A 15,559-nucleotide genomic window follows, 5' to 3' on the forward strand; every position below is an offset into this window, starting at 1 on the left:
GGACTTCCCTGGCAGTCCAGTGGTTAAGACTTCACCTTCCAACGCAGGGGGTTTGGGTTCAATCCCTGGTCAGGGAGCTAAGATCCCACATATCTCGTGGCCAAAAAACCAAAACATAAAACAGAAGCAATATTGTAATAAATTCAATAAAGACTTTAAAAATGGTCCACATCAAAAAAAAAAAAAAGGAACAACAACAACAAGAAAGAAAAAACAGTGAGAAACCATTTCACACCCATCTGACTGGGAAAAATATAAGGTCTGAAAACATCAAATGTTGGCAAGGATTTAGGGAAACGGGAACTATTAATACAATGTGGTGCTAGTGTAAATTGGCACCACTTAGGAAAGTCTGTCAGTCAGGGTCCTCAGCTGCAAGAAATAGAAACAAAGTAACTAATTTAAACTTAAAAGGTGTTTATTGAAAAATATTGAGAGCTTACAGAATCTCCACAAGGGCTGGATAATAGGCTTGGAAAAGGTAGGAACAAAGTCAAGCTTTGCTGACAAACTAGAGCTAAATTTATGCCAGTGAATCAGTCTGGGAAGCCACCCATGCCACTAGCAAACACAATTTCTTGTGTCACTAGCTTCAATTTCAGAATCCTGGGAGGAGGGTTGTCAGGGAGTTGCAGCAACTGTGAGCTCTAGCTGTCCAAGCGGGTGGCAAAGTGAGTATCATGCATTTCCAGCTTCTTTAAGGAGGTGAGCTCTGCCTCTATGAAGTCATAACAGGAACTTCCTCAAATATAGACAGAGGATTCAGATACAGGGCAGCCAAAAAACAGCAAATGTCCGTAGAAGAGAACAATCTATTCCATGACCAGCAGTTCCATTTCTAAGTATAAATCCTAGAACGTTTTCTCCATGTGTACAAGAAAATAGTTGCTTGTATATTCCTTGACACATTGTCTCCAGAAGGGAAAAATTAGAACTAAACCAATTTTGTTCATTAGAAGGCAAATGAATAAATGGTTTAGTTATACAATAGAATACTCTAAAGTATTTAAATGAGTGAGCTACATGAATCAACATGACTAAAAAACAAAGTTGTAGAAGAATACATACAGTATGATACTATTTCCATAAAATTTAACCATATACAAAATTACAGTATATATTGAGATAGATATACTAATGAAAGTATAAACACATGCATGGAAATGATACGTAGCTACTTCAGGATACCTTTGGGAGAAAGAAAAGGATCAGGATAGGGTGGAGCTTTAACTGTAACATTTTATTGCTTTAAAAAAAAAAAAGCTGGGCTTCCCTGGTGGTGCAGTGGTTGAGAGTCCGCCTGCCGATGCAGGGGATGCGGGTTCTTCGTGTCCCGGTACGGGAGGATCCCACATGCCGCGGAGTGGCTGGGCCCGTGAGCCATGGCCGCTGAGCCTGCGCGTCCGGAGCCTGTGCTCCGCAACGGGAGAGGCCACAGCAGTGAGATGCCTGCATACTGCAAAAAAAAAAGCTAAATTTGGAAAATATTAACATTTGCATAGTGAACAATATTATTATTTCACCCAGATCCCTTTGGATCCCTTACTGACCTCAATAAATCACTTGCACACAACTTTCTGCCTCAGGTCTGCTTCTGGGAAATCTGACCTAAAACAGTCTATCAACACAAGCTCCTACTTCCCCCCAATCTTTGCCCATAACTCTACCTTCCCTCTGTTGCCTATTGGTGAATGTGCATGTTCAGATCTGAAAACCCAAATGGGGTGGATTTTCATTCCTTCTGTTTCTCCAAACCTGTTCTGTCATGGTCAACCAAAGACTTCTATATTGCTAAATCAAGGGCCAATTTTGGTTCCCAGCTTATTGGGTGATCACTTCCCTCACCTTGAAACACTTTCTTCCCTTACTATGATAAAAGTTTGGATTATTGTTCAGCAAATACTCATTCTCCTCACCCTTCCACTGTAGGTTGAATATGCTTCCCACTCCCCTCTGATGTTGGATTTGGCTATGTGACCCACCCTAGCCAATGAAATATTAGCCAACCCGATGTGAGCAGAGGCCTTAAACATGCTTCAATAATGTGAGCAGAGGCCCACAAATCATGTGGATTTTGGACTGCCTCTTGTACCCCAGTTGATCTTCTCCAGGTGGCTGCTGACTCTTCAATCTGGGTTCTAGAAATAACACACATGGGACAGACTTAAGCTAAATCTGCAACCTAAAGCAGAGCCACCCAGCTGAGCACAGCCTAGATCTGATGAACTGCAACCAATCTGCTGACTCGTGGGCATGAGGACAGGTATATTGCTATAAGCCACTGACCTTGGAGTGATTTGTTACACAGAACTATTGTGGCAATAGCTGACTAACACACTTGCCTTCCAGGAAACCACACTCTCCTGATTTTACTCAAATCTCAGGACTATTCCTCCTCATTCCCTGATGGCTTAATAATGGGGTGCCCCAGGACGAAGTTCTGGAACCTCTTCTCTAGTCTCACTCATGGTGCTCTTAGCCATTCTCAGACCAGAGAATAAATAAATATCATGTGGAAGCTCCCAATTTTTTTTTTTTTTTGAAGCTCCCAAATTTATATCACCAGGCCAGACCTCTCTCTTGAACTCCAGACTGGTATAACCAACTTCCTACTTGACATTCCCACTTGGATATCTAATAGGCATCTTAAATTAAATCAGTCCCACAATAAATGACCCCCCACCCAACTGTGGTCTCTCAGTCTTCCTTTTCTTAGTAAATGGCAGCTCTCTCCTTCCAGCTGATAGAGGAAAACACCCTGGAGTCATCCTTGACCTTTTTGTCCCGCCTTTCACACCCCACATCAGATCCTTGCGAAATCTTGTTGATATTATCTTCCACTCCACTCCAACAGCTCTGGCCTCCTTGCCATTCTGTAAACGTGATCATCAGGGGCACACTCATGCCCTGGGCCGTTAGCCTTACAGTTCCCGATGACTGGAATGCTGTTACCCAGATAGACACACAGGCTTGCCACCTCATCTCTTTACAATTTTGGCTCAAATGCCTCCTTCACCTGAGGACTTCCCTAGCTACTTTAACAGTGCAACTCCTCACCTCCCCACCTCCAGAAGTCCCTATCCCCATCTCTTCTTTATTTTTCTTCACAGCACTTATCACTACATGAACACTCATATTTTACTTGCTTATTCATCTGTGGTCTGTCATCTCCAACTAGAGCGAAGGTAAATGAAAGTACGTTCCACAAGAACAGAGGTTTTTTTTTTTTTGATCTGTTTTGTTAGCTGTTGAATCTTCAGAGCCTGGAACATAAAAGCACTGAATATATATTTGTTAAATGAATGAATCCATTTGATCTTTTGCATACTTGAAATTTCATAATTGTGTATAGATGGGCAGATAACGACAAATGCAAAGACAACTATTGTTAAGCAATTGTCTCTAGTTCCCAGTAGCCAAGACTACTAAATGACATGGTTTTATTATGAAAGCAAAATTTATCTAAAAGGAAGAAGAAATCTTTAGTTTCACTGAAGCTGGGATTCTCTTAAATTTGAGCTTTCATGTTTTTTTGCTTTTTCTTTTTTTCCTGAATGGCTACTATGGGGGTTCTCAACATTTTGTATAGAACATTTAAAATCTCTTGTTGATGCAGTAGGATTAGATGATGGTAGGCAACTACCTGTATGTGAGGGAAACATGCTTGTGGCCCACTGAGTGTTCTTCTTTCTACCCTCCCTCCCCAGTAGTCTGGACCCTTTTGTTGTGAGTTCATGCTTAAAACTCACAGCACAAACTCACAGGCCAGGTTTGTGAGGTGCATGGGCCAGGGCTGCAACCCCTGAGGTTATTTTTCTAGTTTCTAGAAGACAATTCAATTCTAGTTCTTGGTTTTTGCCTCCTGAACAAGTAACTTCTTTTGTAAGTAACAAGTAACTCTTATTTTGCCCTCCAGCTATTGATGCCAGGATTCCAAAACATGAGAGCTTTTAGGAGGCTCATGATCAAACACAAAGCCAGGTAAGGTAAAAAATAATGGAGCGCGCATACACACGCCTACATTCATCCTCACCCCACCACTCAAGCCAGCCGTGGTTGAGGAAAAGTCAGTGTGTCAGAATGTGTTGGCTGCAACAGCAGCTGTTACTAACCAGGGCAAAAAAGTTAACTTCGATTATATACAATTTCCTCTTCATTGCTCTAAAAGCCCCCTTCACTCCCCAATATTTGCGGCAATTCTCCAGTTTTTAATAATCAGGGGATGGAGCTGACCCAAATTGGGCCTCTCGCCGCCGTTGGGTCTGGCCTCCATTTCAGATAATGAATTAACCCTCCAAATAGCCTTTTCAGGAGCAAGAACTCCCCTTTTTTCTCCCTCTCCGCCGCCAGCCTCACCCTGGGCCAGGTTTTCCTCATTTCAGATTTTTCTGCAACTCAGTCCTGAGTCATGCATGACGACAGTTTTCACACTATTTATGTTAAGCCTCGAGATGACCTCAGGTGATGACATTTGTGCTCAGAAAGAAATGTAATTAGTCTGGATCTCCCCGAGCGGTCCTCGGTCCCCCGTCCCGGCCGCGCTCCGAGCTGCGGGGCGCCGAGCCAGGCGGAGGTGGGGCGACCGAGGCCGCGCGCCCTTCCCGGTCGATCCCTCCCGGGAGGGAGGCTCCTCCCCGCGGTCCCTCGCGAGTACCTGGCGGCGGCGGCGGCGGCGGCGGCGGCGGGCGGTCAGGGGGCGGCGCTCCGCGGCGTCACGCTGCAGGGTGGGAGAGCGGGCAGGTGACACCCGGCGGCCTCCGCCCCTTTTCCAGCTCGGTCGGCGGCCGGAGCAGCAGGGCCCGCTGTGAGGAACGCCGCGCTCGCGCCGCCGCCCGCCGCCGCCCTCTGCGCCCGCGCCCGGGCACTTGGGCTCAGCTTGGGCTCGCCGGGTGAGTGTGGGGCTCCCAGCCGGTGCGCCGGGGCCAAACTTTTCCGAGACGCTGAGGAGAAGAGATGGGAGGAAGTAGAGAGACGCCGGGGGCAGGGGTCGGGCGCAGCCCGGTGGAAAGAACTTGGGCGCGGCGCGCGGGGAGTGGGATACGGGTCCCGGAGACTCGGGAGCCCGGCCAGGCCCTGCCTGGACTCTGGCGGGCGCTTCGGAAGTTGTCGCCGCGCCGTCTGCGGGTGCCCAGGGTCGAAGCCCTTCCCGCCGGAGGGAGGGGCCGCCGTGCTCACCTGCGCCCTCCCTGGGAGCCCACCGCCGCCCCCAGCATCCCAAAGGGACGGTGGTCCCCGCCGCCCCTGGGTTTTTGAGCCTCTCCCGAGCGCTCCCGCGGGACAGGGCCCAGCTGTTCCGGGCGGGAGGACAAAGGTGCTTGCGGGTGGGACTGGGAGGGAGAGGGACCTGCTCGACCTTGACCTCCGAGGTCACTTTCCCAGCTCCTGGATTTGGGCTCGCTCGCCCACCTCCCCGACCCCCCCCCCCCGAATCCCCGAGCCCCTTTCTTTCTGCTTTTTCCCCTCTGGGGCGCTTTTGTGTCCTCGAGGCCGGAATGAACTTGGGGCGTTGCTCTTGCAGCGGGCGCTGCCTCTTTGGCTCCCCGAGCTGCATCCTGTCCCGGCGGCATCTGCTGGCTGAGGAGAGTGATGCGTACACAGCGGTGGAACAGGTCGTGCCGGAGATGGAAATCGGAAAGCCTGTTGTTTCATCTTACAGGGTATCGTTGGTTAGGAAATGGGCCTTCTCCCCTAATCAGCCAGCGCTGATTCAAACTTACCGGATGCTGAGAGAACGCTCTTTCGAGCTCCCTTGGGGAAGCTGCGACAGGAAGGATATGGTCTCTACCCCTGTCCTCTCGCTGTGTGGTTGGGAAAACAAGTCGTACAAAGACTGAAGAATAGTTTTGGCGAGCCAAGCCTTTTTCCTCTTGCTGAGCTGTTCCCTCGAAAAGCATTTTCATTTAACCCTGTACTCGCAAGTTACTCTTTATTTCACTTCTCGCTTGCATCGCCTAACTGCTGTGAAAGAGTCTTCGATACTTTGGGGTTGCCTCCGCCTTCTTAGCCATCACCTGTTTGTTAATTCCCTTATTTTGTAGTTTCTGCTTCTACCACTGGCCAGGAATTGTTCTCCTCAAGGTCACCGGCGATAAAAAAAAAAAAAATTTTCCCCCAATGGCAGACATTTATCGAATGCTTCTGTGCCCGGCACTGTTCTAAGAACTTGTATCAACTCTTTTAATCCTGGCAACAATCCTATGGGGGTAAATAAATGATAACATTATCCTTTTACGGATAAGGAAACTGAGACACGGGAACTTGCCCAGGACGTACAAGTAGCAGGGGGTGATTCCAACTCAGGGGCCCTGGTCCAGTGTTGAGGCTATTAACCACTGTGCATACTGCCTCACCTAGAGTTCCTTTCTTCATCCTTACTTTCTTGAAGTCCTGTGCTTTGTCATGTTCACTGACTAGGCTCTCAGTCTCAGGTCCTTCTTTTCCTTCTTGTGTGACTTTGTACTCATTTAGGTTTTCTTTTCATAGAATTTTGTTACTTAGGTTATCACTGCTACTTACCCACTTAAAGATTCTGTGCTTTCCATGTATCTTATTCAGTTTTAGTGTAGCATATGTCAGTGCATACTGGAATATTCCATTTGGACTTGCCCTGCTTTGCCCCAAAGCACTTCTAGTTAGCGTCATTTATGTCAGCCTCCCTCCCCTTTTTTGTAGTCACCCAGGTGCAAAACAGCAGTCATGTCTCACATCACACTTCTCCCAATCATGAAACCTCTTCTTTCGGCTTTTACCTTGTCTCTTCCTTCTAGCCTTCCTCATTCTCAGCCCCGTTCCCTACTCCTCTTCACCAGTCTCCCTCTTCCCCACTCCTGAACATTCATTTATCACTTATGTCATTTTTCTTCTTACTGTTGGTTAGCTTCTCTCATAAATGTTCACGGTCCACAGAGAGATTGTTAACAACTTAAGACTTTAACTCTTCAAGCCTTACAACTAGTAGTTGCTTGGTAAATGTTTGCAGAATATGATGCAAGATGAATTAATGTAGCATATATTGGGTGGGTTGAATAATGGTGGAAAACTTTTTGAAATTTTTAAGCCGGGTTTTACAGGGTGTTAAGGATGCGTTGGTAGACGTGGGGGACCTGGCAGGCTTTGTAGGGGACAGGCAGGGAAGCCTCTGCCAGCTCCATTGCTGCAGATAGGAACCCAGCTACCCTGGCTAAACATTCCATTTAGAAGGGTAAGGAAGTAGGGCCACGTCAGCAGAGAGCCATGAATCCTAACCTCATCCTAGCCAAACAAAATATGAAGCCGCACAGAGTTATAAGAAAAACCCAATTTCATTGAAAAATATAACACATACACAAAAATGCCTACAACATAAATGAAGAGATTACCACAGTAGATATATTTAGCAGTAGAATGACTGTCTTATTCTGGCAGTAGATATGATAGTTGAATGAGACTGCAGAAAAGCCAAATGGGAATCTTTTCTCGAAACCTCTGCATAAAGTAATGTGGGCCTGGACTAATCCTGAGAGGCATTGTCAAGGAAGAACTGGCTGTGTTTGGGGAGGTTTGAGGTGAGGAGAAAAGAAAACTGGAAGGAGGTACCCAAATGGTGAGATTGGCGAGCCAAGAAGAGAGTTTTGACCCCCTGAGCGTGAGTTGACCACACTAAATATTTTGCCATTTTACCTTTGTCTCTCTCTGTTTATTTATTTGGGTCTTCATTGCTGCGCGCGGGCTTTCTCTAGTTGCGGCGAGCGAGGGCTACTCTTTGTGGCGGAATGCGGGCTTCTTACTGTGGTGGCTTCCTTGTTGCGGAGCACGGGCTCTAGGCGCGTGGCTTCAGTAGTTGCAGCACGCGGGCTCAGCAGTTGTGGCACATGGGCCCTAAAGCATGCGGGTTTCAGTAGCTGTGGCGTGTGGGGTCAGTAGTTGTGGCGCACGGGCTTAGTTGCTCCGTGGCATGTGGGATCTTCCTGGACCAGGGATCAAACCCGTGTCCCCTGCATTGGCAGGCAGATTCTTAACCACTGCACCACCAGGAAAGTCCCCTCTCTCATTTTTTAAATGCATGTTTTCCTATATCCTACTACATATAGAATTTTAGTATATTGTGTTTTCCTTATAATACATAGTAAGCATTTTTCACCTATATTTTCCAAAACTCCTATTGTCTGCCTTGTATTCTAAAAATTATAATGTAATTTCCTTAACTAGTCCTCTGTTGTTGGATAGGTATATTAGCAACTATTAGAAACAACTTAAGTTACAGTAATGCTTACCTTGCAGTTGTGTCATTTTACAAATTGGGATTTGTTTCTTTATGCTAGACAGTGGAATATGCTTAAAGCCTCTGACCTCAGGTACTTACTGATCGAGTTGAAGAAATACGACTTTTTCTAGTTTGTTTAATTGCTTATTCTCCTTGGTGTGCTACATGTGCAAACATCAGCTTTAGAATATAGAAGGACGCTGTTTACCAAACAAATAAGTTTGGAGCCTCTGTATATACAGTAGCATGTTAAATTGAGAACGAGTCTTGAGTTTCAATAAAACACACCATATAGCATGGAAAGAAGCATGCCATAAACACATTTTTAGAGAGGGGTATATCTGATATGTATTTCTGTGACTCATCCAATTTGGACCATTCACATGTTATGAAATAGCTGAACACTAATGCAAATTTAGCACTTTATAAGATCGGTCTTTTTTTTAAAAATTGAGATTTTTAATTATTCCTAATTGATTTAGATATATTAAAAGCACATGTTATTGCCTGACAAGTAAAATTATCCTCTTTGTTAGTGATAAATATTTCTAAACAGACCATTATTCAGAGGAACTAAGTTACCATATAACATATAACTCATAAATGTGCCGTGTTAAAGACAAATCTTCATCCACTTGGAGAAGCAGCACAGGCCTTGAACACCAGCAGCCCAGCTCCTTTGTCCCCTCTAATATAAGGTATAGAGCAAAACCTAGCCAAAATCAGGGAGTTTCAGAAGTTGCGTACTCAACAAACATTTGAGTGTCAGCTTTGCGTCAGGCAAAGTAGTCGGCAGGGTGCTGAAGCCCGTCCAGATCTATGTGGGTTCAAGGGAGGTAAACACTTAGAGTACAGTGTGGAAAACTGTGCTTAACACAGAGTGTTGGGGAAACCGAGCAGAGAAAGGCAGACAAAGTTGTCCTCCTGAGCCGAAAGAAGGAAGACTGGGAGTTGGGGCAGCAGAGAAATGGGATAAGGGTGGGAAATCAAATCCAGGCTGAGAGCATGCAGGTGCATTCAGAGAATTGGAAACACTGTAAAATCACTGCAGAGGAGGGTGTGAGAAGAGGTTGCCTAGGTATGCACAGCTGGCTTACTGAGAACCTTGATTCAACTCGTAAAGATTTTGGATTTTATCCTACAGACAATGGGGATCCAGTGGAGCCCTTTAAGAAGGGAACGGACCTGTTAAGATTTGTATTTTTTGTTGTTGTTTTTTTGGCTGCATTGGATCTTTGTTGCTGCGTTGGGTCTTCGTTGCAGCGTGTGGGCTTTCTGTAGTTGCGGCGAGCAGGGGCTACTCTTCGTTGCAGTGCACGGGCTTCTCATTGCGGTGGCTTCTCTCGTTGCGGAGCTCGGGCTCTAGGCGCATGGGCTTCAGTAGTTGTGGCACACGGGCTCAGTAGTTGTAGCTCGCAGGCCCTAGAGCGCAGGTTCAATAGTTGTGGTGCACGGGCTTAGTTGCTCTGCGGCATGTGGGATCTTCCCGGACCAGGACCCGAACCTGTGTCCCCTGCACTGGCAGGCGATTTCTTAACCACTGTGCCACCAGGGAAGCCCAAGATTTGTGTTTTGAAAACACCTGTCTGCATGTGCAACTTAACCTTTCTGGAACCTCCCCTTCTCCCGTGGAGGCTTTATCTCCTTTCTCTATCTGACCTGGAAAGGACAGCTACCATCAGTATTTACATGAGATATCTTGCTCAGTGTACATAACAATTTGGGAATAGAAAACGATCTTGTGTGACATGTTTATAGAAAGCTCAAGCCTGCATTTAAGTTTTTACCTGCTTGCTGAAAATCATGAAGTGAAACGTTTGGGCATCTTTTAGACATCAGTCATAGTTGCAATCAGGCACTTTCTGTTCTCAGGAATTGTCTAAAGCCAGCAAGGTCTGCACCAGAATCCTCACAGCACACATGGGTGCAGAAAAGTGAAGAAAGGTGCTCAGGTGAAGAAGCAGAAAGGGTGCTCGGCTAGGGTACACGGTTACAAGTGCGAAGCCAGGATTTAAACCCAGGAATGGTTACGACGTTCAGGCTCTTCCCCCTCTGCATACTGACTCAGTGGGTTGATGATTTAGAGGGTATGAGAGACACTAGGGCTCTGATATCCAACGATAGTTTTGTGAGGGCATAAGCACAACCATAAACGCAAACCTGATTTAGACTTTTTAGGGTCAGTGGTAGAAATGTGAGAACTAGAAAAAGAGGATTTGGCTCGTTGTCCCTCAACTAAATACGGCCCCTCCATGCTTCTGCTCCTACCTTTCCATCCCCAGTCGTGGGATTTTGTCTTACTAGCACCTTTGTGATGTATTTGTTTGCTTGTTATAATTCAGTGGCATAACATAGACAGAACAAAAGGAAAGGCTGCTTGTATTTAAGGGGGACTTATCCTAAGTCTGTCTGGGGCTTCTCTGCCCTCTCCTCGTCTTTCCTTTTTCCTGCCTTCTCTAGGCAGAGAGTGCTGTGTTGGATCCCGTGAGCCAAAAAGTTTTATGTCTGAGAAGCAAACAAACAAACTAATGAACGCTGACCTCACATTTTAATCCCTCTGCTCTTTATCCTTCAGTTCACTAGAAGGCACACGCTTATACCTTCAGTCTTTGAAGAATTTCTTTGAAATTCTAACAGGTGTGACTTTAACCTGAAGAAAGAAAGAAGGTAGAAATCCCATTCTTAGGAAACCAGAGTTTAATTACTGATTATTTAATAGCTTATTCCTGAGCAAACATGGAATTTAAAAAATGAAGTTGTGCGAACCACTATTCATTGTTTAAAGGGAGGGGGAAAAAAGGATAATAGATGTGATATTAAACATTAAATATAGTTAATATTTTTAAAATTAAAAAATAGAAATATTAGGTTGAACACATGCAATTGCCGTTTCTCTAGGAGAAATATTTGTATATTGGCAATTACATATGGTTCATCCTAATATAAAGACAATCCTCTTGACATCTAACCAGTCGACACTACGAGCCCATGCTTCTTATTTCCCCAAAAAGCAGACCAAATGCTGCCCAGGCATGATGAACACCAGTTCCTAGCAGCCTGTTCCCTGCTCTGATGGCTGGCTCAGTGGCTGTATTTTTTTTTTTTCGCGGTACGCGGGCCTCCCACTGTTGTGGCCTCTCCCGTTGCGGAGCACAGGCTCCGGACGCGCAGGCTCAGCGGCCATGGCTCACGGGTCCAGCCGCTCCGCGGCATGTGGGATCTTCGCGGACCGGGGCACAATCCCGTGTCCCCTGCATCGGCAGGCAGACTCAACCACTGCACCACCAGGGAAGCCCAGTGGCTGTATTTATCGCAAACTTGGTGGTGCCAGTTATGCTTGTTATTGTGATTAGATAATTTAAATGTGTGTAAATCTATAAAGTGCAAAAGGGAAAGAGTATTATTGCTTCTGTGAAAGGAATGTTGAATTCTTTGAAAAGATTCCATAAAAGTGAGTGCCTTAAAAAGTGGGCAGGAGAACTAACGGTAAAGAATTGGAGAGAAAATTATGAAAACTTGAAAGACAATATCCTGAGCTTGCTTTACAAGTTTTGTTTTTGTTTTTTAGTTTTCAATCCACTTAGAACATTAAAAGTGGAAATTGTAGAAAATGAATTCTGAGTATGGTTTACATGAGAAAAATATTGGGGAGGAATTCTTCCTCAAAGAAAATCTTGGAACTACTTTGGAAAGTTGGCAGTTAATGCGTACTTATATGTCTCAAGGTAAAGTACGTGTTTATGGGGTGAACATAATTTTTTTTAAAATATTTATTTTATTTATTTTTTTGGCTGCTTTGGGTCTTTGTTGCTGTGTGCGGGCTTTCTCTAGTTGCAGCGAGCGGGGACCACTCTGTTGCGGTGCACAGGCTTCTCATTGAAGTGGCTTCTCTTGTTGCAGAGCACAGGCTCTAGGCACACGGGCTCAGTAGTTGTGGCTTGTGGGCTCTAGAGCGCAGGCTCAGTAGTTGTGGCTCACGGGCTTAGTTGCTCCGCGGCATGTGGGATCTTCCTGGACCAGGGCTCAAACCCGTGTCCCCTGCATTGTCAGGTGGATTCTTAACCACTGTGCCACCAGGGAAGCCCAAAACATCAATTTTTAAGGTAGTATTTTTTCCCCTAGAAATGAATTGTAAAAGGGATTTATTTATGAGGTAGTTTCTTATAAAGAGGATCTTGAATCCCTTCATGTATAATACTTTCAATAATAGTTTTGGTAAAGATGGAAAGATATTCTTTACATTAACATTGGTTTTTTTAAAAATTATTTTTAATTAAATTAAATTTTTATTTGGCTGCACCACACAGCATGTGGAATCTTAGTTCCCTGACCAGGGATCAAACCCGTGCTCCCTCCAGGGGAAGCATGGAATCTTAACCACTGGACTGCCAGGGAAGTCCCGTAAATTAATGTTGGTTCTTGGTAACTCATTTATTATGGACATGAATGAAGGTAAACCCTTTGAAAGCATTTCTCCAAAGGTGCCAGGGCTAGGCTAATAAAGTTTAGGTTCTTATAACGATATACAATAACAACTCATATTAGGTAGATCAGGGTATTTTTAGACCTGAGATTGGTCTATGGATGGGCATTAGAGGGTCCATAAACTCTCCAAAACATCAGATTTATGTATACACATCATCCCTAGGGAGGTAGCACATAGCACCATAGTCTCAAAGGTTGAAAGCTATTGATTTAGGAAAGACATGAAATAAAATATATAAAATGCTTAATAAAGTTTAACTTATTGTATACATGTACAAGGATTAGCTTTTAATGTTAATGTTGGAATTAGACATATAATGTTGACATGAACCAACTGTGTAGACTTTATCCATGTTACAAGGACACAGTACCGATAGTGAGGCCCTAGAAAAGAGAGATCTCCTTCATCCATGGTAGTTTTCATTTCTGTTTTCTTGGTTCTCTGGGAAGAAAGGTTTCTACTTATTAAGTGTTAAATCAATATTCACTCATTTATGAAATAAACATTGGCTATTTTCTGTGTGCTAGACCCTGGAGATATAGAAATCTAGAAGTCAGCTCCTCTTCTCATTTATTTCTTTATCTCACGCCCACATCCAAATTAGCAGCGGTCATGTCAGCTCCGTCCCCAAAGTGTATCCTGAATCCATCTATTCAGTAAACTCCTAATCCTGCTGCCTCCCTACCATCAATTCTCTACCAAGCAAGCAACTTAATTTGTAAATCATAAGTCAGATCACGTCACTTCTTTGCTTAAAAGCCTCTGATGAGAGTTTCAGTTTTATAAGATGTAAAGAGTTCTAGAGATGGATGGAGGTGATGGTTGCACAACAATATGAATGTACTTAATACCACTGAACAGGGCACTTGAAAATGGTTAAGTTGGTAAATTTTATGTGTATTTTACCATAATTAAAAAAATAGTCATACACACGAGTTATACGAGGTTCTCAGAAGAAACATTTCGTGTGTATAGGCTTTAAGTGAATTCAAAGCAATGGATTCCTTCTAGGACAATAGGCTTTAACAAGAAAGCTTTTTCTTTCTTTTTTTCCTTTTAATTCCATTTTTGTATGCATACCTGCTGACTCGTATGCCTCTGGCATGGAGAAATTAAGGGAGCAGTGTCTGCATGTAAGATGAGATGTGATCAATATTACTGATCCATGTGTAGCCTGGGGAGGGGACGGGGAATTCCTGTCCCGAGGTGGCACAGAGCTGTCCTTTGCAACATTCTCATAAAATTGGGCAAAGAGTTCGCACTACAATGTTTATGGGAGCAGGAGGGATGGGGAAAATAAACGTAGCTCTACAAAAGCAAACTCTAATGCATGCAAGGATCATTAGGTTGGCAGGTATATTAATAAGTGAAAAATCTGGAAGTGCAATGGTAGAACATAAGGCTTGTACTTCTGTTTTAGTGCAAAAATGTACTAGCCCATACGCTTAAGTGAATGGCCCACAAATTGAACAATTTAATGTTGACATCATATCCATGATATTATGTGGAGTTTTTGCTAAGGGGAAACTAACTCATCCAGCCTAAAATGTTTCTTTTAATCTGTATTCTGTTCTTCTAGTCGTGCCATTAATAGTGCTCATGTTATCAATTTCCCCCTTTATTGAAAACAATAAACATTTATTTAAAACAATTATAATCCTTCTGGGGGCACTGGAAGCACAATGTGGTGATCATCTTGCTTTTACTTTTTTAAAACATTTAAACTATGATTTTGCTAGAAATAGGAGGCCCAGTGATGGAATGTTAGAGGAATGGAAACTGACAATGTGTGAAGGTTTAGAGGCAAATACATACGTGTAGCTTGGAGTGCTGATATCTAATATACCATTGTTTCCACTAACTCGAAATAAACACATTTAATCTTGAAAAAAAATAGTTATACAACAACAACAAAAAGTCTTTGATGGTTTCCCCTTGTACGTAGAATAAAACCCTGGCTCTTTCACTGAGGCCTCAAGACCCTGCATGCCCACTTCTCTGATTTAGCTAGCATCCACCTCCTCCTTGTGCTCTGCTTGCCCTTCCTCTGATATACTGTTTGTCCCTGCCTCTGGGCCTTTGCCCTTGCTGTTGTCTCCTGCAGGACTATTCACCCTTAGATCTTCTCAAATGTTCTCGAGCTTTCTGGCTACCCTTCTAGTGTTGCTGCCCTCTGCCTCTGGTGACCCTATCACATCAGTCTGTCATGTTTCCTTTCTTCATAACTTTTGCCACATTTGTCTGATGTTTGTGTGGGTTTTTTGGGTTTTTTTGTGTGTGTGTGTGTGCGGTATGCGGGCCTCTCACTGTTGTGGCCTCTCCCGTTGCGGAGCACAGGCTCTGGACGCATAGACTCAGCAGCCATGGCTCACGGGCCCAGCCGCTCCGCGGCATGTGGGATCTTCCTGGACCGGGGCACAAACCTGTGTCCCCTGAATCGGCAGGCGGACTCTCAACTACTGCGCCACCAGAGAAGCCCTGATGTTTGTGTTTATCTTTGTTTACTTATGTGTCTTCCCACAAGAAAGTAAACTGTATGAGAATAGGGATCTTGCTGTATCCCTTGTGTCAAGAAGGGTGCTTGGCACATAGTGGGTACCCAGATATTTATTGAATAGTGAATGGAGATGTGGTCCCTTTCCCCAAGGACCTTGCAGTTTCTGATACTGAGTCTCAGGAACCCTGAACTGTGCTTGTGAGTGAGGTCTCACATGGCGAATAGGCAACTTGTTCTGCCCCAAATAAAGTGATGTGGGGAAGGAGAAGGAGAGAATGATGTTGGGGGCCAAAAGGGTCAAAAACACATCAACTGTTTCCTCTCATTCAAGGAT

General features: G+C 44.5%; 1 protein-coding gene across 1 annotated transcript in view; it reads left to right on the forward strand.

Annotated features, from left to right (window-relative positions):
• Nucleotides 1-4,744: 4,744 nt before the first annotated feature.
• The window catches only part of ELOVL7 (ELOVL fatty acid elongase 7), a 71,714-nt gene continuing 60,899 nt past the window's right edge, over nt 4,745-15,559 (forward strand). The window contains exon 1 of the mRNA XM_082622026.1: nt 4,745-4,889. The gene's annotated coding sequence lies outside the window, so the exon portion shown is untranslated. The remainder of the gene's footprint in view (nt 4,890-15,559) is intronic.

Source organism: Mesoplodon mirus, assembly GCF_964341445.2.
Source record: "Mesoplodon mirus genome assembly, chromosome: 5".
In the NCBI taxonomy this organism is placed as follows: domain Eukaryota; kingdom Metazoa; phylum Chordata; class Mammalia; order Artiodactyla; family Ziphiidae; genus Mesoplodon; species Mesoplodon mirus.